At 42.5% G+C, this 25,708-nt stretch overlaps 1 long non-coding RNA gene across 1 annotated transcript; it reads right to left on the bottom strand.

The window, feature by feature from the left end:
* Positions 1-221: 221 nt before the first annotated feature.
* Positions 222-18,174, bottom strand: LOC138107609 (uncharacterized). Its single transcript, XR_011149638.1, has 5 exons — positions 15,179-18,174; positions 14,900-15,051; positions 12,694-12,944; positions 3,940-4,084; positions 222-1,401 (listed from the first exon to the last, which is right to left on the bottom strand). It is a non-coding gene; the product is annotated as an uncharacterized lncRNA (long non-coding RNA).
* Between the last annotated feature and the right edge of the window lie 7,534 nt (positions 18,175-25,708).

The following is a 25,708-nucleotide window of genomic DNA, read 5'->3' as shown; positions in this document are numbered from 1 at the left end:
TTCTATGAACACATATGGCATATACATATGAAAAACAAATAGTGTCTGAGTAGCTTTTCTTTGGAATAGGGGGAGGAACATTTACTTGGCTTGATTTCGATAACTTTTTAAAGCCTGATCATTTCATAAATGGTGTTGCAGGAAGGGTTCATTGAATAATTGTAAGCAAGAAAATGGCAACCATTGTGAGGATAGAACGAGTGATTAGCATGACTCAAAGCTGTTGTAGACAGAGCAATTTTATATAAACAAAATGAATTTTTTCCCCAGTTTCACAGCATCTGTGCATTTCAAAAACACACTTCACACACTTGGATGTATGTTGTTGAGAAAGAACAAGATATTACTGCAGCAAGACACTGACAACAGCACTGTCATACATTTTCCATATCAACAACATTCACCAATAGATACTAGATAATATGAAAAATGAAAATTGTACTTTGGATATTTGCTTTTCCCCAGGGGTGTAGCTGGATCTGGAGACTTGAATTATACACAGATACACAAAATGCACATTCACCAATCTTGTAATAACATGGTTAAAATCAAACAAATATAAAATCTGGATTCTCTGTGGATTTGTATTCAACTGTTTACAACCCCTTAACAATGTTCTGTCAAAGTCGAGAAATCTACAATGAGAAAATTTGGCAGTTTTACACAAGACAAATCTGTGTTATCAGGAATGTCTGGTGTATTACTACATGCAATCAGAGATTAAATCATTCTCTCCACAGTTTGTGGTAACCAATTCACACAGAGGCTAGGTACAAGTCTTAGTTGAACACACAGATGCCTTAGTTTGAGACAATTTAAAGGAGAACACTCTGGAATTAGTTGTATCCCTTTAAGGATTCCAACAATCCCTTTTCACCAATAAGGAATGATTACTAACAGATAAAAGTGAAAAAACAACAGTTTATTAATAAACAGAACACCACCAGGCAAGGGAGTGAAAAAAGTAAATAACTGCTAGATATCAAACTGCTAACCCTCACAACCCCACTGGAACAATGAGAGACCAAAGTGTCAGGAATACCCGTTCCCAATATGGGGTCTGGCAGTGATGGGCCCAGGCTTGTAGGATGAAAGGGACAAGATGGCACCAGATCCCTCTAAGGAAGACAGGAGCCTCACAGAGTAGTTCCAGCAGCAGACAAAGGTCCAATGGCTCATCAAGCGTCAACCTCCTCCCCACGGCAAGGCACACAGAGCGGGCATGGCAGGCAAAGCAGCTGGGCTGGAGACACTCTGTGTTTCCTGTGCCCGGCTTGGCGCAGTCAACGGTGACTGGGGCTGGGGGCCGCTCCACTACTCTCTGTCAGTGTAATGACCCCAGCTTCAGACAGGCAGCTAGGAAATTCATCCTTAAGGCAGCTCAAAGATAGTTACTCTGAGCTGAGGAAAAAAAATAAAAAAGAAATAAAAGCCTTTGCCTGAACAAAGAACAAACAGCCAGTGAAGCAAATACCACGGCAAGTAAAGCAACAAAGCCCTGGAGACGAAAATTTAAAAACACCCACACAAAGCAAGCCACCCAGACTGCCCTCCCCAAGGTCCCCAGCTGTAGGGTCTTAAAGATACAGTAACAATTTTTGGGCACAGATTGATGTGGAATACAGTATTAATAGGAATCACCCAAGACAACAGTGCAGAGCCCTGAAAACACATTTAGTTACATATTTCTGCTCATACCTTTGTCAATCAAGTTACATACTGAAACTATCCATAGCCCAGCCTGCAGTCATCTGCTTGGATTAATAGACAATTTCCATTTTTATTAACAGACAATTTTGTATTCCACCAGAAAGACAATGCTTTCAAAAATTTCTCCCTTTAGGAGTTAGATGTTTGGCTGGAACTTTATTTAAAAGACTTATCCTGGGTACAGGACAGTCTGAGCAGGATTTGCCATTTTTGGGTGTCATTTGCTTTGCCACTTGCAGTAGAAGCAAGGAGTTCTCTATGTTGTTGCAGAAATAGGTGCACAGAACTGCTGCCATCTCCCAAAACAACAAAGCTGTTCCCTTTTTACAAAATACCGCTTCTATGCAGTCTGCAAAGTTAGTTACAGAAAGTAAGAGCCCTGGAAGAAAACAATCTTGTGCTTGATTGGAAAATGCCACAGGAAAGCTCCATTCAGGAAAGATACTGTGTTACCTACGATGTTGCAGAACAGATGTTTCCTGTCCTAGACTGGTGGTAGGGAAATGAAGCAGAGGTCTGCTCCCAAATGAAGGAAATTTCTCTGTTGGAAAGCTGCATAGGCCTGTCAAAAGTAACTCAAAAAGGAAGGGAAGGCATCTCCTCCCCACTTTACCACTCACAAGTGATAGCAGGGTGGTGCAGACAAGTATGGCAGAACTAAGCTTCACAATCTAAGAAAGACCTGATCTCCCAGCAATGAGTCAGGCCAAGATGCATAAATCCTAGAAGAGATCTGATTGTATTTAATTTTGCTCTGGAAACTACTCTCTGCTTTCAAGAAATGATGGGCAATCTTGTGAAAAGAATCTGGACTTCACAGATCATATTGGACCAAGCTACTGTTACAAACTGTTAAATAAATTGGGATCAGGAATTTATAGCGTCAACTACAATAAAGTGACAGGAAAAACCCTGCTAAATAGCTTAACATCAGCTACAACTGCAAGTCAAAGCAGAGCATCTGGGCTAGACTCAGTATAAATTTAATGGCAAATAATTTACATATCTTCCCACCAATATTTGCACAGAATTTTTTTCTTTCCAGTGGTAAAGACCAGTAGTGTAACTTCAATTACTCGGAAGATACACAGTGTCTTTTTGGCTGTGAATGAAACACCACTACTGAAGCTAGGCTCATCTTAGATCCTGTTGCAAGAATAATTCCCCCACCTTCTCAATAATGAAAGTATTAACACAATCAGCGTACTGTCTAGACTTAACATTTCTATTTCAAAAATAAAGTAAGGCTGTCATGAGATAGTTTTATACTCTGTTTCTACTGACTGAGTTTTAACTGATGGCAAGCATAATATTGATCCTTACTCTCTCTTTCCCTCTCTATTTACAATAGCCAACCTCCACTCAATACCATGCTACCATTTAGAAGAGTGCTCACTCACATCTTCACTGCCAGGTCTAGTTCTGAGAGACATGGATATGCTGGAGTGAGGCCAGCAGATAGCTACAAATGCAAGTGGCTTGGAGCATCAGACATGTAAGGAGAGAACGGGAAAAGCCGGAGAAAAGGAGGCTCAGGTGTATCAGTGTGTATATAAAAGCAGGGCAGAAGGACAGAACACAGTCAGTAAGGAGGGAGACAGACACTTCTCAGTGGTGCCCAATGACTGGAAAAGATGGCCATAAACTGAAGTCCAGTAAATTCTGTATTAAACAAGAAATGGTAAAAAAGATTTAGGGGCGACAGAAGTCTAGAACGGGTTGCCCAGTGGGGCTGTGGAATATCCATCCCTGGAGAGAGACAATACCTAACCAGACACTGCCATGAAAACCTCTAATTGACCTTGCTTGGAGGGAGGGGGTTGGACTAAGTGGTCTCCAGAGCTGCCTTCCAGCCTCACCTGTTCCGTGATTCCTGTTGTAATCAGTGAGAAGTTAAAACTCCCATGTTTTACCACCTTCACCTTTAACATCAGGAACCTTAGCTCCCAGGGTGAATGACTATGCCTTGTTCCATCAGTATGTAATAACATAAAGCAAAGTACTTTCTTTAAAGTCCATTCTGTACTCCCACCTTACACAGTCAGATTTTCCTAATTAATGTTGCTGATCTATGATTTTTGGGCTTTTCTTTTCCTTCAAGAAGAATAACATTTTTTGTAATATCTTTTCTCAAAGACGCAACAGCAGCAAAACAGTACAGCATGGTCTAACAAGAAGACTAAAACTGGATTTCTATAAACTACTTTCTTAATGGTCCACATGTATTACCTTATAAAAAATAATGAACCAGGTAATCCACATTGTTGCAAGCATATCCACAACCGTAATTTTCAGTTTTTAGTCCAGCAGCAATCCAGAGATTGCTAAAACCTTCTGTGAAACTGCTGGGTGGCAAGAACCAGCTCTTCTGGAGCTGCAGAAAAATAAGTTATATTAATTACATTTTTCTTTCTGCTGTCTTTTTCACATGGCCCTTATTTCCATTTATCTTTTCTCATTCCACTTCTGCAAAGAGGCAACAGAAAACCTGCTTTGTTTTTAGATAATAGATAACTTCTGGAAACTAATTACTTGCCATTCTTATGCCCTAAATACATATCCAAGCTCGCAGTCTCACTGGGCTGCAAAACAAGCAAAAAACATAAAACAAAAAAACCAAAGGGAGGCATAAGAGAAGATACTTCTGGAATTTATTAGGACCTTGTTCACCTAAGCTGAAAAAAAGTCATTACAGCATTGTTTGCCATTTCTTCAGGAAAAGCCTCCTCAGTTCCTTCCCTCGCTCCTAATTCCAGGGAGACCTGACTCCCCCATACAGGCCCCTCAAACTGATTTCTGCTCACTTGCTTCTAACATCTGCTAGCTATTTGAGACTGCATCTGTTCATTCTAGTTCACTGGAAAAGATCTATTTTTCCAGCATGAAGCAATGCAAGGCAGAGTTACTGTATCTGAATTAAGGCTCTGATGCACTTAGCTAAGATACGTCCATAGACGTCTTGCAGAAAGAACAAAAACAATATATTCCATGACACCTGCTGGCTGCCCTCATCAGCCAACTCATGATAAGCAGTCATCACAAACACATTTACTTTCCTCCTGCAAACATTTACCTATTCTGTATTTCTGCTCTATTGCTTTCTGATGGAAAATCACCACCACTAAGTGAATTGCTGCTCGTCAGCTTGCAAGGATATACCTGGAAATCTTTAAATATGTATTCTGATGTTGCATAACCTCCACATGTGCTAGGGCTGAAACTTTGCTGGTTTTAGAGACATCAGCTTAACAAATCAGCAGATTTTTTGAAAAGCTGCTCATTCTTGCATGCCACATTTTGTGCTACTTAAAATACTCTACTAAAAAAATACTTAGAAAGATCATTTACATCATTATTCTTTGTCCATGCTGAAAAGAAAGGTGAGCTGACCCTCTCAAAAAACTCAAATTTTAAACATCCAGACAGAGTCCATCATAGCTGTAAGCCACGAATATACCCAGGTACTTAGAGCAATATATTTCCATGAAAATGTTCTTAGGAGGAAAGAAACAAGAGTTTAAGTTGTCTCACCTGCCACTGTTAGTGACTTTGTTTGAAACACACTGTCAATCACCCCTTCAAAGGTTTGTGCCAATATGCAGTTACCAGTTTCTTCCCTCAATCTGTACAATATTTACGTATTAGCCTGTCATGGGTTAGCTAGCATAGTCTCGGAAGTGATGTTCTCTCAAAGGAGTGCTTACAGCTTCCCCCCATGACCTGACAGAACCTATCAGCTGGCCAGTTTGAATATGGACAATTCTTTAAGCCACTTAAAATTGTGACCGCCTCTGTGATACCCACTTAAGAATAGACAAACCCCCCACAGTCTCTAAATTCTCATTTCCGGGGCTGGGACAGGTGGCTGCAGGCCCCGTACAGGGGCCAGTGGGCCCAGCCCAGGCCCTGCTCAGGCCAGGCCGGGCCGGGCCATGGCCATCCTGGAGCCGATGGGGCCTGTTCCACCCACGGAAACCCCCCCACAGCCTTGCTGTGGGCAGCCGGAGCAGCTTGGCTCTCCCCCCTCTCCACTGCGATAAGCCACATTCCAGCTGGAAGACCAAGGTGAGATTAACCCTTTTAGTGCTGTGAAGAGCTGAAAACCTGAGGGAGGAGAAAGAGGAGATGCTTAAAGCTGAAATTCTGTTGTGAAGCTATGATATAGCAGAGTATCCCGTTGTAATTTCATGAAGCTATGGGGGGTGGAATGTTCAACTCGTAAGCAAAAGCACCTGCGCTGAGATAGGCAGATGCTGAAGCAGCTGTAATTTCATAAGAAGTTTGAACAGGGAGTGATGGAAGTGATGAGGACTTTTGCTCCAAATGGGAAAGGAGAAAACCTCAGTTCCTAGAGATGCTCCCAGAGATAGTCCTAGAGATGAAGATGAGGAAGACCCTTTGCTCCCAGGGAAGGAGAAGGGCCTCTGTTCTTAGAGATGAAATGCTCCCAGAGATGGGTGAAGAGAATTTTTGTTTCTGAACAGCTCAACCTTAAAACTGTATCCCAAAAACCTTCAAGAGTGGACCCTCAAAAGCAGTTGTGGGAAAAGCTGCAAGTCAGGGGAAGGGACTCACATGTGAGCAGAGAGACCTCTTCCTAAGTGGACTGAACAAAGTTATTTGGAAGTAGGCAGCTGTCTCGTGATAATGTTTTCATAGCACGAGCAAGAAGAAACTTCTCTTTCTAAATGGACTTAACAAGGTTATTATAGAAGTGGTAAACAGACTGAACATCTTAAGGGTTGTCTTTTTACATTGTTAGTGGGAGAAGGAGGGGGGGGAGGACAAGAGTTCTGAAGGTATGGTATAATTTTTTTTCCTTCTTTTAGGTCTGTTAATAAACTTCTTTATATTCTTTCAAAGTTGGTGCCTGCTTTGCATTTCTCCTAATTCTTATCTCACAGAAGATAAACAGTAATGAGTATTTTGGGCCAAACCACTACACTAAATTGTTTCTGCCCGGTTACAAACCAAACCCTCTACATAGCCCTCTCAGGATTTGACTAATTTGGCTGCACTTTAGGTCAGGGCTTTTTAAAAGCAAGCCACTTACAGTCCATGTGGAACTTGCTCGTGGTCTCCAATGTCCTCCATTCCCATGAGTTGAACTGGTTGCTATTTGTGTTTAATAGAGGACCAGCTTTATCTCTGTTTCATTAAAATTGTGTTTGCTCTTCTTTAACTATGGCCAATTTTGAAAAAATTAAAATATTTGCCCTAAGGAGGAACATCTACTATATATTGCCAAGTTCTTGGCAAGGCTTTTGTATGCAAGGCTTTAAAGCAATCCAAGACCCATTCCATGACTTTTCCATACTTTCCTGCAATTATATCTTTTTGGTTTAACTTTGTGTAGCGGGTTCGGTTTGTAACCAGGCAGAAACACCAATTTAGTGTAGTGGTTTGGTCCAAAATACTCATTACTATTTACCTTCTGTGAGATAAGAATTAGGAGAAATGCAAAGCAGGCACCAAACTTGAAAGAATATAAAGAAGTTTATTAACAGACCTAAAAGAGGGAAAAAGGGAAAAAAAATAAAATCATACCACACTTTCAGAATTCTTCTCCTCCCCCCACCCTTCCTCCCTTCTCCCACTGACAATGTAAAAAGACAACCCTTGAGATGTTCAGTCTGTTTACCACTTCCATAATAACCTTGTTAAGTCCATTTAGGAAGAGGAGTCTCTCTTGCCCATGCTATGAAAACATTATCACAACGAGAAAGCCGCCCGGGTTGGTTCTCTGCTCGCATGCGAGTCCCTTCCCCCGACTTGCAGCTTTTCCCACAACTGCTTTCAAGGGTCCACTCTTGAATTACTGAGGTACAATTTTAAGGTTGAGCCATTCAGAAACAAAAGTTCTCTTCACCCATCTCTGGGAGCATTTTCATCTCTAAGAACAGAGGCCCTCCTCCTTCCCTGGGAGCAAAGGGTCTTCCTCATCTTCATCTCTAGGACTATCTCTGGGAACATCTCTAGGAACTGAGGTCTTCCCCTTTCCATGTGGAGTAAGAGTCCTCATCACTTCCATCACTCCCTGTTCAAACTTCTTATGAAATTACAGCTGCTTCAGCATCTGCCTATCAGCACAGGTGCTTTTGCTCACAAGTACAAGTTGAACGCTCCATCCCCCATGCCTTCATGAAATTACAACGGGATACTCTGCTATATCATCACTTTACAACAGAATTTCAGCTTTAAGCATCTCCTCTTTCTCCTCCCTCAGGTTTTCAGCTCTTCACAGCACTAAAAGGGTTAATCTCACCCAGGCCTTGCAGCTGGAATTTCACTTATCGCTGTTGGTCACATGATCTTTGCTGGGCAGTGGTGGGCAGCTTCAGTTGAATCTTGGCCACACTGGAGAGGGGGAGCTGGGCTGCTCCGTCTGCACGTAGCAGGGCTGTAGGAGGGCCGCGGGTGGAGCAGGGCCCACCAGCTCCAGGCTGGCTGTGGCCCCGCCCAGCCTGGCCCAAGCAGGGCCTGGGCCGGACCTGCCAGCTCCTGTATGGGGCCCGCAGCCGCCTGTCCCAGCACCAGAAATGAGAGAGAGCTCTGCCCGGGGTTTGTCTATTCTTAAATGTGGACCACAGAGGCAGTCACAATTTTAAGTGGCTTAAAAAATTGTCCATATTCAAAGTAGCCAGCTGATAGGTTCTGTCAGGTCATAGAGGAGCTGTAAGAACCCCTTTGCAAGAACATCTCTTCCAAGACTAGGCTTTGCTAACCCATGACACTTTGTCACTAACAGGTTGAATTTGTACAGTCAGTTTTCTTGCAGTATTTCTTCTACAGAAATGCATTTCTAATAACACTCATTAGCAAACAATTCTGAATGGCTTTCTCTTCCCTGATTCTTTGTCATCACTTCCTGCCCCTTCCAAAGACTTGTAATAAATTTCTGTATTTTCTTTCTCTTGTGACACCATACAAATCTAAGTGACATCCAGACAAAAGTGAGCTTAGTTCAAGCATAAAAAGAAGTGCTGGTGTTTTCTGGAACCACCTCACTTTCATAATCCAGACTATGTTTGCATCTCCATTTCCCATTAATGTGTCATTCTTCTATGACATCCCCCAAATTCCACCTTGGCTGCACAAAGCCATGACCAACTCAGCTCTCATTGTGGCAGCTGCAGTTAATGGGTTACTGATATTACTCATACATGCATATGCAGACTACATCTATCTGCCATATCAATCAAGACGCTTTGTAAGTATGAAGAAAATCTATCTTGTAAGGTAAGGGCTGCATCTCATCCTTTTACATTCCTTTCCAAACCCTCCCACCCAAACTCTCTGATCCAGGAGAAGTCAGCTTTTATTTTCAAAAAGAGCTGCTTGTTTATTGCCAAGGTAAATGTAGGTTATGCCAAGGTAAACATTAGCAGTTCATTAATGGTTCTGTTTGCCATCTAAACAGAAGATGGCTTCAAACCATGCCGAAGGAAAACTAGATTTCTAAAAATTAGGATTTTTTTAGCATCTAAATTAAGATTTTAGGTCACAAGAAAAATCTTGGCCAGGGAGAAGGAGATCTGGATCTACCCAAGAGTTTCAGAGAACTTCTGTGTATGTCAGGAAATACATATCCCTTAACAGGATCACCCCGCTGTCAACACTCCATCTAGTAGGAAATTTTTTTTGAAGGATGACCTTCCATCTTTTTAATAATAGCTGTACCAAACAGTGAGGAAGAAAGGGGAGCAAGTATCTCAGAGCTGGCACTACAAGTGGAACAGTGCAGTTTTCCTTTATGAAATCCAAGTATGGGCATCACTTTTTCTAGGCTAAAAGCCAGGAACGCAAAAGCAAATTTCCTCTTGCATTTCTCTTTGAAACTAAGGGTGACCTGGGACCAAGTGACAGGAATGTCATTTCACTTCCACAGCTGCAGCAACACCCCAAAGCAGAGCCATTCTTGCTGCGTAGTTCAGTACATTGGTATTCAGCAGTTATGCAGGGAAGAGGAAGACAGCAATATGAGTTGAGGAAAAGAGTCTCAGGAGAACTGATGGCAGAATGAGCAATAGGATCAGAGGCTGAACTGAAAAATCTTCCTGCAAGATCAGACCAGCTGCCACTGAGACCCCTCAAGAAAAATTTAAAAAGGGAACTTCCCTGTCAAGTGAAATTGGTTTTGCTCAAAAAACCACCTTGAGCATGTAATAAAAAACTTCTCTGATTATTTTTTCTTTTGCCCTCCCCAAACTCTGATAATTGGACCTGTAACAATCTTAATAACCTCACCTCTTTTTCCTCATGGCCAGCTTATCATTCCAACTCTTAGCCTCCACAAATTTATTGTCCTTGATGTGTCTTGGCTCTAGAACACTGCAACCTTTGCCAATAAGCCATAAGAATTACAGAAAAAAGGACATAGCCTGTTTCTGAAGCAATCCTTAAGAAGGGAAGATAAGACACTTCATTTGAAGAGCATTTTGACTTTTACTCTTCTTATAATAGCAACATTTTTTTCCCAGTATCTCCCATCAAACAGTAATAACTCAGTAACCAAAAATCACAACAAAACACCCTTGAACAAGAAGTCAGGTAGATTCAAAATCCTGCACACTTCATCAGCAGAGATACATTTGAAAAACCATTGCTGGAGCACAGATTGTTTACGCTGCAACTTAGACAAGGATGATTTTCAAATGTTTACACCCACAGCAGTATTTCGACTGTAACTCAGTGGGGTAGGATTGATTTTTACACCTTTACTTCCACTGAAAGTTTCCAGCTGTAGAGCTGGAGTCGGTTTCATGGCAGCAGAGGGGGTGATGACTCATTCAATGAAGATAAGGATGACGCTGTAGAGAACTAGTTTTCCCTCCTTCTCTCAAACTTCTTTATCCACTGCCTCACTTCATGACTCATTTTACATCAAGTACAAATATAATATGAAAAATAGTTGTGTTTCATAGCTGCTTTAACACCATTAGAAAATGGGGAAAATCTGGACTGCTAATTAGGTTATTTACAAAGCTATACAGAAATTGAGCCCAAATTTCAGTGTTTGCTACATTTGCAATATTCTGACCTGAAAAAACAAGTTCAATCCCAGCTCAGGCATGAAAACAGTTGTTGCATAATAATATGTTTTATTCATGGAGAAACCACCAGTATTCTATTCTTTCCAGGCTCAGTTTTTCAAAGATTAATTAGCACTGTTTGCTCTAAGGAAAATGGTAAAAAGCACTATCTTGAAAGAAGCCAAATTTTTAGACCTGATGATGGATGGATTTGTGAACCTTGCCATTTATCCTGGCTTGTGGACCCATGCATGAGCCTGTCATGAGCCGAAGGACGTGATGCCTTCACAGACAGACTCATCCCTATAGCACCACATAGAAGGAGTCAAAAGAGGGGTGTAAGAGCACAAGGGGTCAGCACGTACTGTTCCCTTGGAGTGTTTCCTACAGACTGCTCCAACCCACATGAAGAGAGTGCAGCACTAACTCATTTAAGGCACTTGAGCATGTACTCAGCTCCTGGTTTTGCAGCATCTGCTCCTTTTAACACGATGCAGGAGCTCAGTATGACTGAGCAGCAGAACCTTTAAATCCAACCACGAACAAGAGACACCAAAAGAAAATAACTTAAAAATTACAGAAAATGAAAGGCAGTGGTACGTATGCCCATAATGCAGTACAGCAACAAAAAGAAATTGCTATGAAACTTTAAACAGCCTGTCTCTTTAAAAAAACCTGTCAGATTTTAATCTAACACTAAAAGCCATGCACAGACCTCTCAACTCCTAATGGAAAAAAAATCAGTCACCTAGTTGTTCTCCCAGACAAATTTGAACCTAAATCATCACTGAAGAACTTTCATAGTTTGTTTTCTGGGCTGCTATTTCAAGCCAAACTCTGCATATGCGAAGAAGCAACCCTTTGCTTTCTTTAGCATCTACCCTTCCTAGAAAGTTTCATTTCCCCGCAGGAACCCCCATATCACTGTAGCTCACAGCAAAGAATGGAAAGTCTCAGCACAAAAACACAGGAACATACAGCCACGCTTCTTTTAATGGTAGGCTATGACACAAAAATGGTTCGCGGGAAATGGCTCTTCAGATCACATTTATTATGCTGCACACTTCATTTCTCTCTACTGTAGAAATATTCTTCAGCCAACCTATCACTAAGTGTCTTGTTTGCTTGAATCACTGACAACCAGAATACTTGCATTAACATTCACCCTGTTTTTTTTCACAGCCTACTGTTTTCACACCATCAGGGTTTTTTTAACCTTGCAAGATTAATTCCATAAAATGATCAATGACATTTATAATGTTTAAACAAGAAATAAAAAGTGCCTTAATGCTTCTATGTCTGTTTGTATTTTTGCAGCTTCAATGGAAAATCTACAACAAGCTTTGTTTGCTAATTACTTTAATTTGCAGCTTGGAGAGAAAAAGGGTTAGCACATATCAGATAAGCTTTACTCTAAACATGAAAGAAATCACATGGCAGAGCATAAGACCCTAGATGAATGATTTCCCTGCTTTTTATGAATCAAAGAACAGTTCAGCCGTAAGTTACATTTCCAGAACAAGAGGAACAGATGCATGTCCCAGACTCTATCTGCAAAGGAGAACATTGGCTCACTGACACTGCCCCTCGCTTGCTTGCTTTTGAAAAGTAGTTTACATCAGAAATAGCTTCAAAATGCAAAGCGAACAATTATTTTCTAGCACCCTCTTCTTTCAGTGACTTGCACTGCCTGTGTTTCCCCTGCTACTTGATTTCTGTATGCTATCACCTAGGAATCTGTGTGGTCTTTAAAAGGTGTTATTCCTGCCAAACTTGCAAAGCCTCAAGTCTCCAGGCAACTGTTGTTAACCAGTTACAAAGTGCCCATACCTCAGTTTTAGCTAATTAACACTTTCAATGGAGAAAGAAACTAGATTATTCATTGATGCTAAGAAAAGAATAAGTGGACTTTATTACTGACATAGTAACAAGCTGTCTGCTGCTCACTTACCAGCTGCTGCTGTGCAGGTTTTTTCATATTAACAACTAAATATTCACAGAGAGTGTGCTGAAGAGGTTTACTGTAAGTTAATGGGGCAGCTTCAACACAACTCAAGTTGTATGCCAGTGCTCCAGTCCACCCCAAAGCACAGAGAGAGAGTAGAATGGACAACACTGCTCCTCCACTGTGTCCTCAGCCAGGTCACCAAGGTCTCTCATTCAGCTCCAGGCTTCATGGTGGGCAGTGGGAATTTGCTGGCTCTAGACAGATGCAGAGACCTCAAGTAATGAGCCACAGCACAAATATCTCTCATATAAATCAAGCAAAAAAAGGTAATTAAAACAAATCTAGCAAAGTAAGCATGAAGTGAATGCAGAACTGTTCCATCAGAGGAAACCCTGCTGCAACCTGGAAATTTTTTTCCACTTTAAAGCCATAATCCTGAAGTGCAAATATAACACTTCCAGACATAGTAGGAGAAGAGGCAGCAGAATTCAGAGTATGAGACCCCCTCACACACAACAGGAAGACAGGAATAGTGTAGTACCTTATTGAAGAAAAACACCAATATTTCTGTTTTCAGTACATCAGAGATGAGGAAATAATTGGATTGCTTTTTTTTCAATGCACCTTCTTTAAAGTAGTCAGTAGTTTACATTTAGGATAAGAAGCAAAGAGGAAAAAAAAGGACAAAGACTGAAAGCATATGCTGCTTTTGGACACGGATGTTTTTCCAAGTCAACCCTATAACTGCATTAGATTATGCATTGCCTTCTCAATGCAATACTGGTGTAGCAATTTAAGCTTGCCAGCAGAATACTTTGGTCTGTTACTATATCTACAGGAATCTTCCCTTCTCTCTGCTTTTCCTTTTCCTGAAAAATCCACTAGAAGATACCAGCGAGGAGTTCAGGTGCCTTATATCTGGTCTCTTTCCCAGTCAGAACAAACCCAGGCACTGCCACGCGCTTAGCCGTCGGTTAGTTCAGTCTCCTCTGCCACCTGGTGGTTTCCTGCCCATCCTGCACCCTGGCCGCGCCTTCTCCTCCCGGTAAAACTCGACAGTTATATTTTCTCTGGACATCAAAGTCAACTCAATGGAGTACAATGGCAGCAGAAAGCCAAAGCCTCGTATTCTCGCAACACAAAAAGCAAAAAGCACTTTTGAAGGTTTTCTGATGTTCTTTCACCCAAAACAAAGCTTTCCTCAAAACCCATCAAGTTCCAGTGATGAGTTCCACCTCATAATCAATATGAAAAGTCTAGTTAAAGTCTGAGGGTATAACAAGAGCCTTGAGCATAACCACCAAGACTCTTCCATATCAACACCATGTATTTTAATCCTGAAACAAGAAAACCAAAGCCTTAAACTATTTTTTCAATAGCGGCAAGAGTCCCAAGCTACAGAAAAACTGAATATTTAGGTTTGGTATTGGTATTGTCTTGAGGGGTTTTTGTGGTTTGTTTGTTTGTTGGTTGGGTTTGGGTTTTGGTTTGTTTTCATGAAAAGCATTAGAAGATGTCACTTGCATCCAAAAGTGACTTGAAGTCTGCCAGACTCTTGAGGTTTTGGTTTTCTTCCCTACCAGAAAATTGCCAACAAGTAAATGAAGGCAGCACCTTTGTACCAGACCTAACTTACACTACATTCTGGCCATCTTAAGTAAGGCTCTACAGATATAGACCATATTAATTTTGGTTTTACTTGATTGTGTTTTAGTCTCTCGGATCTCTCTCAGATCACAACAGCTCTAATGTCAGGAAAGTGCTTTTGCAAGTAGAAAAACTCCAGCTGTAAATAACCAATTTTTAGGACCATCTGTACCAATGACCTTGATTTATGTAGATTGTTTGAGAAACATTCCTTGTGGCAGAAAACAGTAATCTGGCCTGTACATTTAATACATATATTCAATGAGCTTTAAACTCACCATTTAAAGACTCCTTTTTAAGTTCCATCCTTTTCTATCTCCCCCTCCAAATAAAACCCATCATTCCTGAAATGCTATCAAGAAAGTCTTGTATTCTTGACCTCTCACATTGTAATTCTGAATATTTTATGCTAATGAAGTACCTGCATTCATAAAGATACAAACACAGTTTAATAGACCTACAGGGTCCTTGAAAAGGGAAGTCAGGAAAAAGGCTCCACTCTAACTTAGCATGTTGTAAATTGTCAGTAAGATTAAAATGCATGTGTAGTGCTGAAAATTACCTTACTGCTTCATGGATGAGGAGTCAATCTATCTAAACCCCAATGAGTAGCTCGGTTTTGTAGTCTCGGTTTTGGAGACAAATTTCAGGAGAAAACGCCCTGGAATGAACGTTTCCTCTACAGGGAAAGGACTTCAATAACTCCCTTTTCTTCTGCCAATGAGAGAAATGGATACCAAGGAATAAAAGTGAAACAAAAGTAAACCTGTTTATTAACAAAGCAAGATAGCCGCAAAGCACAGGAAAATAAATTGAACCTTACACCCCACCCCCACCTCACCGTGTGGCCGACAGGCAAAGATGGTGGCTGCCCTTCTCTGTCTCTGGGAAGGGGGGAGAAGAGTTCACACAGCAGCTGGGAACCTGTTGGATTTTTTGCGTTGGGTCTCCTCCTCGCAGCAGGTGAAGTTGGTGGATTTTAATGTTCTTTCTCATGTTGGTTCAGCTCCCCCAAGGTCTCGGGTTCAGGGCAGTCCCCCCTGCCGGCTCACCGGACAGGCCGAAAAGAAAGCCAAGCCAAGCCGAAACAGTTCAAAACAAAAACAAAAACAAAAACAAACAAACAAAGCAACAAACAAACAAAAACAAACAAAAAAAAGAAAACGCCAAGAGGATTCCCAGTACAACCTCCAGGCTAGGGGAGGGGAAGGGAAAAAATACTTCTTGCTTCAAGCTAGCAAAAAAACAATTCAACAAAAGGAACAATGCAGCGTCCCTGGTCCACGCTGTCCGGAGCACCCGAGAGAGAGAGTTTGAACAGAACCCGCGCCTGGGGCTCCCAGGCTCCGGCCCCGCCCCAGGGTCATCTTAAAGATACAACAGCCATTCTAAGCATAAAGCAGATGATTAGGGAATGTAGCATCATCATAAAATCACCCCAAGACAGTAGCAAAGAGACAGGGGAGAAACAAAGGCCCAGCAATTTTGTTGAGCACAATCTACCCTGGCTCTTAAATCTGCAAATAACATGAACTGCTACAATTCACAAAAAATGAGGCAGAGCTGGCACATGAAACCATCTGGCACCATCTAATCCATATGCATATCCCAAGTTGGAAAGAAATTTCAGTACATATTGGTGAATTTTATAACTATATAAATCAGCTGCTTTTCTACTGCAAACTGCATTTTTTTAAGACCTTACAGAAAAAAAAGCCATGTCAGGTGTTATAAAAATTTTTTGTGGTTTTAAAGACTGTATTTTCAAGGTAGATCTAAATTTCAGTTATGCACAAGTTAACACCTATCAGTTACATTTGCAAACAAATCAAGTTCCAACAGAAGAAACTTAGGTAGCACAAAGTAGTCATAATATACCTATCAACCTCATTAATGCCATGTTCTCCATGTGTGTAATCTCTGTACTCATGTTTAGCAGGCAAGTTTAGCATGTACAGGTATTCAAAAATAGCTTAAATTCAGTGTGTGGTCAATTTTATACACACATGACACTGTAGTGATGTTTCCATATCTATGGACGCAAATAAAGTGCAAGAGGACTTAATTTCTTTTTCTATTTTCTATGTATCACCCATTCCTAATTTTAACAACTTTCAGAAGGTGCAAGATACAGGCACTAAATAGAGTTAGCTTGGCTCCAGGAGCAATACTAAGGGCCAAGAATATGCCCCCCACTGTGCTGATGACACACACTGTTTAGGGGAATGCTGTTTTAAGAAAATTATGATCTTGAATGTATTCAAGCACCAAAAAACTAAAATCTCTGATGTACAACTGATGTTCTCTGATGTATTAGGAGCTATAAAAAGACAATCCATTTAGGGATAATGACCATAGTTGTTCTGTGTTTCAGAAGGCCTCACCAAACTTACTTTCTTCACCAAAGTAAGTTTAATACTGTGAAATACAACCAGCTTAATTGCTTCTGTCATTAGGCCATTATTTAAACTTTCTCTATACAGAGATGAGAACATTAAAGCCAAGCTATTTGTTTAAAGTCTAACCAAATCAAATAAACAGCTTTTAATTTCTCTTACAGTGAGTACAGCTTTGCTTCTGTGAAGATTTTCTTGGCCACTCTAAAACCAGATTCGTGGGTAACGGAAGCGTTTTTCCAATAGGCCCCATTCCTTGATGAGATCACCTTGTCATGATGAGCAAATATAGCTTTATGTCACCCTTGATCATTGTTCACTTCCCAAATGACAGGAAACAGAGATTCCTTTCTGACACCAGTAGCATCCTCAACAACCTGCCCACTTCCTAAGTTGTGCCAGTGTTACAAAAAGGATAGGATATTGGATTTTAGAAGTAGTAAGGCTAAGGCTCTGCTAGGCTGTAAGGCCTCAGGTGTAGAAATAGTTCTCTGGGGAAACAGGAATGGAATGTACTGGGTGGGGAGGTTAGGAATAGTGAATTAGCTGGGCATGGTGAACCTGTTAGTGAATTAGCTGGGCATGGTGAACCTGTCTAAAAGTAAATTGTTCTGGGTTGATATATGTTGCATGCAAGGGGGATTTCAGTGGTAGGAGCTCGTTGAGCATTATCTAAGACTAGACAACCATGAAGAGATATGGCTTAGGGTATGATTATCAATTGTTAATCCTTGTGATGTATGTTTTACTTTGAAGATTAAATCTTGTATGTGTGCCAATGTTTGAAACTGTATAAAGAGCTGAGTGAAACGATAGGCCTTTGGGAAGCCTGATTTGGGACACTAGTCCCCAGGTCCCCGGGCCCTGAATAAAGCACCGCATAAACTGACTCTCTGTTGGTTTGTGTTTGTGGTCGGTGGGCAACAGTTTTCTGGCGACCCAGATGGGACTCTGGGGGTCGTAGGGGCGGTTCGCGGGGTGATCTGCTCCGTGCCGGCACCAGGTGATTTCTGGGGAGACATCAGCCCGTGCCCGACCCCGCGTCCGACGGACAACCGTGAGGTAAGCCCACAAGGTGCTTTATTCCTTTTAAACCGGTGGTGGTAGCCTGCCCGGTAAGACGAGTCTCTACTCGCAGGGTTGGGGCATTGGTTTGGATTATAAGCCTAGGCGCTGGCCGTCAGACAGAGCGAAAGCTTTGCAGAGCCAGCCCTTGCTTCTCGCGGCGACGAGATAAGCAAGGAGGGAATTGGATATTGTGGTAATTAGTATTGGTATTAGTCTGTGTGTTACTAGGTGTGTGTATGTTATTGTGTGGTTGCATACCTCTGGAATGATGCCGTTGCGGGTGTTTCGGGCTTTGTCAAGTTCAGATAAGGATATTCCGGAGGAATCTCCCCTCGGGTGTTTGCTAAGTCATTGGAAGGAGGGTAAATTGGGACGGGAGCTGCGGAAAAGAGAATTGATTGATTATTGTAATAAGGTATGGCCTGAATATGAAACTGGGGGGATGCAGTGGCCGTGGAATGGCACTATTAATTCTGAAATTATAACCCCCATGATGCGGTACCTACGGGAAAATGAGAAGTGGGATGAGATACCCTATTTGGATTTGTTCTATCAGCTAATAGGAAAAAAGGATTGGCAGAGGAAATGTGGAATGATGGTGTTAGAAACGGAACCAGAAGAATGCGCGGGTTGTAAAGAGCGAAGGGTACGGTTCTCTGAGCCTGAGGAGGATGTGTCTTTGTTGGTATCACCATCCGACCCAATCAACCTCCCCCTCCCGGACTCAGATTCTTCGGAAGAGGAATCTGACTCCGAGGAAGGAGAGAGGGAACGATCCCGAACTCCCGAACCCAGGGAGAGAGGGAGGGAACAATCCCGAACTCCGCTCTCCCAGCGTACTCGCAGAGGGCGACTGGACAGGGGAAAAAGCGCTTCTCGAGCACATCTAATGGCCCCATTGCGAGAAGCAGTTGGACCAACAGGGGATCGGGTCAGAGTGAAAGTTCCGTTTTCCCCCAATGATTTAATAATTTGGAAGCAATCTGCAGGAGCTTATAGAGAAAATCCTGAAAAGGTGGCTCGGGTGGTGAAAATGGTAATAAAGACACAGAATCCGGACTGGAATGACCTACAGGTGTTGCTAGACTCGATAATGGATTCTACGGAAAAGGAGATGGTATTTAAAGCTATGTCTAATCGGGCAAGGGACATGATTCAGTTGCAAGCACCAGCACTACAAGGAATAGGGAATGTGAATGAAATAGTACCAAGGGAAGATCCAGAATGGAACCCTAATTTGGCAGAAGAGTATCATAGGTTGCAGGTTTATCAGGAGCTGTTGGTGGAAGGAATTCAGAGGGGAATCCCAAAGACTTTAAATTGGTCTAAGTTGTATGCGGTAAGACAGGATAAGGCAGAGTCACCATCTGCGTTCTTGGAGAGGCTGAAAGAAATAGCACGAAGGTATACAGACTTAGACGTGGAATCGGAGGCAGGAAAACTACAAATGGCCTTGATATTTATGGGACAGTCACAGGAGGATATTAGGAGGAAGCTACAAAAGCTAGAAGGGAATGACACTCGGGACTTGGAGAAAATGCTTGAAGTAGCGTGGAAAGTGTATAATAATAGAGAGAAAGAGGCAGTGAAGAAGCAACAAGCAAGCATGTTGGCAGTGTTACAACAGGAAAGTCAGATGAATGTGAGAGGCCGGGGGAGGGGACGAGGCAGAGGAAACGGGGGCATGGGAAGAGGTGGTTTCGGAGGTTTTGTGAATCAGAATGTAGGGAACCAGATGATGCGTAGGGGTAGAGGTAAATTGGGGCCCAATCAGTGCGCCCGATGCTTCGCCGAAGGTCATTGGAAGAATGAGTGCCCCCTCAATTTGGGGATGGGGACACCGATGAGTAACTTTCCAGGAAGGAATCCCATAAATCAGGGAATGAACGCGAATGATGGGTTAAACCCTTTCGCGCCAGGACCACAAGGTGTCGCTCAAGCCTTTATGATGGGGAACTATCAAAATCAGAGCTGACTAGATAAAGATCTAAAAGTGGTCCTGGAAGTCGACGGGGGGCCCAGGGAATTTAGGGTAGATACAGGAGCCACTTTCTCTGCAATCAATGAACAAATAGGACCGTTAAGTGATTCAGTTGTGAAAGTAGTAGGGGTGTCGGGGGAGGTGGTGGAGAGGTCATTCTTGCGGCCACTGGAAATCAAATTTGAAAACAAAGAATTGGATCACCAGTTTTTATATATGCCAAGCAGCCCGGAATGCTTGTTGGGGCGAGATTTATTATCGGCACTGGATGCAAAAATCATATTCGAGAAAGGGCGTGCTAAACTAGAAATCCCGGAGGGGAATCTGGGAAAACTTTTTGTGATTAAAGAGACAAAGACAGAGGAGATACCCCAGGAAATAGAGCAGGCAGTAGTCCCGTGGGTATGGGAAACAGGGACCCCGGGCAGATCCAGGGTAGCCGTTCCTGTAAAAATTGAACTAAAGGAAGGGGCACACCCGGTAAGAGTTCGACAGTATCCTATTAGTTTGGAAGCCAGGAAAGGAATTGCCCCAATGATCACGCAATTTATAGCATTAGGGATTTTACAAGAATGCGAATCGGAATTTAATACTCCAATCTTTCCGGTAAGGAAACCAAATGGGAAATACAGGTTGGTGCAGGACCTGAGAGCAGTAAATGCAATTGCCAAAGATATACACCCGGTGGTGGCCAATCCATATACATTGTTAACATCGATTTCTGAGAATTTTCAGTGGTTCACAGTGATTGATCTAAAAGATGCCTTCTTCTGCATCCCACTGGCCCCCGAGAGTCGATACATTTTCGCCTTTGAATGGGAAAGCCCAGACACTCGCCGCAAGCGACAGTTAACATGGACCAGGTTGCCACAAGGATTTAAGTGTTCACCCACCATTTTTGGAAACCAGCTAGCAAAGGAGTTAGAGGAATGGAAAACTACCAAGGTAAAAGAGTCTCCTTTTTCTTATGTTGTTTTACAATATGTGGATGACATACTCCTGGGAACAGAGGAGCGGGGACTGTGCTCAAAGTTAACAATTGAACTATTAAACATGTTGGGTCAGGCAGGATACCGAGTATCCAAGGAAAAAGCGCAGCTGGTGCGACAGAAGGTAATTTATCTGGGATGTGAAATATCACAAGGAGTCAGGAGAATAGGGGTGAATCGCATACAAGCCATCTGTGCAATCCCTGTACCACGAAATAATCAGGAATTAAGATCTTTCCTAGGAATGGTCGGCTGGTGTCGCCTGTGGATTCCGAATTTCGGACTCATGGCCAAACCACTGTACGAAACAATCAAGGAACCCGAATTCAAGTGGGGTAAGACACAGCACAAGGCCTTCCAGGAATTAAAGCAAGCACTCAAAGAGGCCCCCGCCCTGGGTCTGCCAGACCTGACAAAAGACTTTCAATTGTATGTGCATGAAAGGCAGAGATTAGCTTTAGGAGTACTCACACAGCGATTGGGGTCATGGAAGAGGCCCGTGGGGTACTTCTCGAAACAGCTGGACATGGTGAGCGGAGGGTGGCCAGGGTGCTTGCGAGCAGTGGCTGCTACGGTAATCCTAATTCAGGAGGCACGGAAACTGACACTGGGAAAACACATCACGGTATATGTACCTCACATGGTCATAGCCGTCTTGGAACAAAAAGGGGGGCATTGGCTCTCCTCCAGCAGAATGATGCAGTACCAGGCTCAGTTGCGGGAACAAGATGATGTTGAATTAAAAATAACCAACCATCTCAATCCAGCAGAATTCCTCAGGTCCACCCAAGAGGAAGGAGAACTGGAGCATGACTGCGTGGAGGTGATCGAACAAGTGTATGCCAGCCGTGAAGATCTGAAAGATGTCCCGATGGCAGATCCCGATGTGGAGCTGTTCACGGACGGATCCAGTTTTATGGAGCATGGAACCAGGTATGCAGGGTATGCTGTGGTGACACTCCAAGAAATAGTGGAAGCTAAAGCACTGCCTCCGGAAACTTCAGCGCAAAAAGCAGAAGTATGGGCATTGGTAAGGGCATTGGTCCTTAGTAGAGACAGGAAAGTGAACATTTGGACTGATTCAAAGTATGCATTTGGTGTGGTTCACATCCATGGGGCTTTGTGGAAAGAAAGAGGACTTTTGACCTCTCAAGGCTCACAGATCAAACATAAGGAAGTAATAATCCAGTTGTTGGAAGCTGTACACTTACCTACGGCAGTAGCGATCATGCATGTCCGAGGTCATCAAGCAGACTCCGGGAAAGAATTTCAGGGGAATCGGATGGCAGATGAAGCTGCGAAAAGGGCAGCCAGATTGGTCTGGACTCAAATGGCTCTGATACCGACAAGAGAAAATCCCGCTGCACCTTATTTAGAAGAGAAACCGTGCTACTCTCCGGAGGATGAACGGTTGGCACAATTCACTGGAGCAAGAAGGAATGTTGTAGGATGGTATGTAACACCGGTCGGACAAGTTATACTGCCAGTAGGATTGATGAAAGTAGTCATGGAAACTGAACATAACAAACTCCACTGTGGTGCAGAAGCATTGGTAGAATATCTAAAGAAAATAGTACTCTCTAATTCGATGATAACAATGGCCAAAAGAATAAATGCCACCTGCCCGATTTGCATTAAAAATAACCCGTTGGTTAGAAGACAGGTCCAAATGGGGAAAATACGTGTAGGGCCACAACCAGGGAATTATTGGCAAATAGATTTTTCCGAGTTACCAAAATCTCAGGCATACAAGTACTTACTAGTTTATGTGTGCACCTTTTCGGGATGGCCCGAAGCTTTCCCTTGCAGGACGAACCAGGCCAAGGAGGTAGTGAAAACCCTTCTCAAGGAAATTATTCCAAGGTTTGGGGTTCCTTTAGGAATATCATCAGATAGAGGACCACATTTTACTGCAGGGATCGTGCAGGAAGTTTCTACTATTCTGAGAATTCAGTGGCACTTACACACCCCCTGGAGACCTCAATCTAGTGGTCAGGTGGAACGAATGAATCAAACTCTGAAAAATCAAATTAAAAAGATTTGTCAAGAAGCTAAAATACAGTGGCCCCAAGCATTGCCTCTAGCCCTTCTGAGGATTAAGATTAAACCACGAGAAAGGATAGGGGTAAGTCCGTATGAAATTTTGTACGGCAAACCATATCATGCTGTAACCTATCAAGGGGACCCACATGTAATTGGGGATCAGATGATTGTAAATTATGTTCTGTCTTTAAATAAGACCCTTGCAGCACTGAGATCCACGCTGGAGTGGAATCGACCGTTACCTCTGGACACTCCTGCTCACGATATTCACCCAGGAGATCAAGTTTACGTGAAGAACTGGTCGGTGGAGCCTCTGAAGGAAACATGGGACGGCCCCCATCAAGTGATAATGACAACTTACACCGCCGTCAAGGTCGACGGGATCAACAGCTGGATCCATTACACACGGGTCAAAAAGGTCCCCTCCCGATGGTCGGTGGAACCCCTATCTCCCACCAGAATGGTGTTCAAAGCCAAAAATTAATGCTGTTGTTGTTACTCTTGAGTAAAATAATAATTGTTGAAACCTTTGTTAAAATCACAATACCTGAATCAAGGGTGTGGGTACCGGAGAATTCAAATGTAAATCTTACATGTTTGTTTGTCGATGATCAGGGAGCTGGATGGGACAGAGTCAGGGCACAATGGAAATGGATCACCAAGGATCAAATTCCAGATAAAGGAGTAGAAACGGTCTGGGATGAGAAGCAGCAAAAAGGTAGGATTACCCTGCAGATATCCAATATAACAAAGGCCAGAACAGGAAAATACGCTTGTGTGGTTTGGATAAAAGGGAGTTATGATTATGGATTCGTAAATCTTGACATTTTAAATATCTCCCAAACAGAATCGGAAAATAGGGTCCAGGTGAATCTCCCAAATGGGAAAGTAGATATGTGGGACGGACCTCCTCTCAGAATAAAATGTACTCATAGATTTAAGACAGGGTGTCAGAAACAGATTAGAATGAAATGGTGGAAATGGAACACGACACAGGAAATGTGGAATCCACAGGTACAAGGGACAAGTTGGTGGACGCTGGGAAATGAGAGCAGAGGATGGTTGAATATAACGAACTCAGAGATTGGTAGATCGGAGGGTAAATACCTTTGTGTTATCATTTGTGGTGATAGTGGAGGTTATGGGGTCAGGAAAGTAGAAGTGGTATTACAACAGGAGCGAGGAATCAAGCCTGAACAGGAAATATATAACGCAAAGGAAGGGCAGAATTTGGTTTTAAGATGTAGGATACCAACCGAAAGCTACACTGAGTATGAATGGTGGTTTGGAGGACAAAGCTTGGTGGCTCAAGGGAAATATCAAATTAGAAGAAAACCCCAAGAAATAGTGTTAGTAATTAAAGAGGTCCTGGAACAGCAAGATAATGGACAATACTGGTGTTGGGTTGCTCGAGATGATTGGTGGGCAACCGGGATGATTAGTGTTTATGTTGAAAGAACAAGGGTGACTCGGCAGGTACCAGAGGATGAAATCCAAACCAAACCAGAGAATCTGATTGTGGGTTTAATTAGGGATTTTGGGCAAACACAAAATGTATCAGCAATCACTGCATGTCTGCCTTTGCCCCATGCGGCAGGAGATCCTATACCATGGGGAATTATACCAGCTCCAGACATGCCTGCATCTAATCGAACAGTCACCTTAAGTTGTACCCAGGAGATTAGGAGCCGAACTAAATTGGTTAATCGGACAAATGTGATAAGGAGGAAAACCCCGAGGACCCGAGCAGATTGTTACAAGCTTCCGAATGCTGTATTTACCAAAATCAGAAGATTCCATGGAGTAGGATGGTGTGAATACGATGAGAGGCAAACACGAGAAGTCCCGGCAACTGAACAATATTTTGAAATAATATGCCAGAATGTTACAAACACAACTACCATGGAACAATGGCAGACAATCTGGGGACCTAGTTTGTTGGAAACTTATAGTTATATAGGAACAGTTCAATGGTGTATTCATTGGAAGGGACGGAAAAATCAAACTTACTCAAAGACCTATCAAGGACAGGATAGTTGGAGGAAAGATGCACCTAGGATGACCGATTGGAATTGCACTGAGGTCTTCACTTGTGACAGCCCAAGTGAGTCTGTGAGTCTACTGCCGGTAAAGGTACTTTTGAGATTTGGCTGTGAATGTAGGGGATATAACCACACGATAAAAGACAAAAATACAGAAGGAGAGTTAAACTGTAAAACTACATCAATCCGAGCTCCAGGAAATTTAGTTTGGGTAATGGGTCATGGACATTGGACCACTCATATGCCGGTAGATGGTCCAACTACACAGATTACTTTAGGAGTTCCAACTCTTTGTCCTTTCTGGAAATCGACAAAATTGACGGCCTCAGAAATACAAATAAGACATAAGCGAGATATAAGTCAGGAAATTGGGGACATAGGGTTAGAAGAAGGGGAAGATTGGCATGAACCTTCTTCAGGAATTAAATTTGGGTGGGTATTAGAATCTCTCTTTGCACAAATATCATCATATCGAAACAGGGAAATGTTGTACAAATTGTTGGGACAAACAGAAAGGTTAGCGGCTGTGACCAAGAAGGGATTCAAGGACTTAAATCTGCAGTTACAAGCTACGTCTAGAATGACAATTCAAAATCGGATGGCTCTAGATATGATATTGTTGAAGGAGCATGGCGTATGTGGATATCTGCATGGTAGGGACGACCATTGCTGCATTCACATCCCGAATGTTACACAAGAAGTAGAAAAGGATATAAGTCAATTAGAACAGATTGAAGGAAAGGTGAATGATATTCAGAAAGAGGCAGAACACAATTGGGTTGGAGAACTGTTCAGCTCCCTGGGAATTCGGATGTCCGGATGGATATCCTCAATTGTACAATATGGAATCAT

This window comes from Aphelocoma coerulescens, chromosome 3 (assembly GCF_041296385.1).
Source record: "Aphelocoma coerulescens isolate FSJ_1873_10779 chromosome 3, UR_Acoe_1.0, whole genome shotgun sequence".
NCBI lineage: Eukaryota > Metazoa > Chordata > Aves > Passeriformes > Corvidae > Aphelocoma > Aphelocoma coerulescens.
The sequence above is the reverse complement of the archived record's forward strand: the minus strand, read 5'-3'. Positions and strand labels throughout refer to the sequence as shown.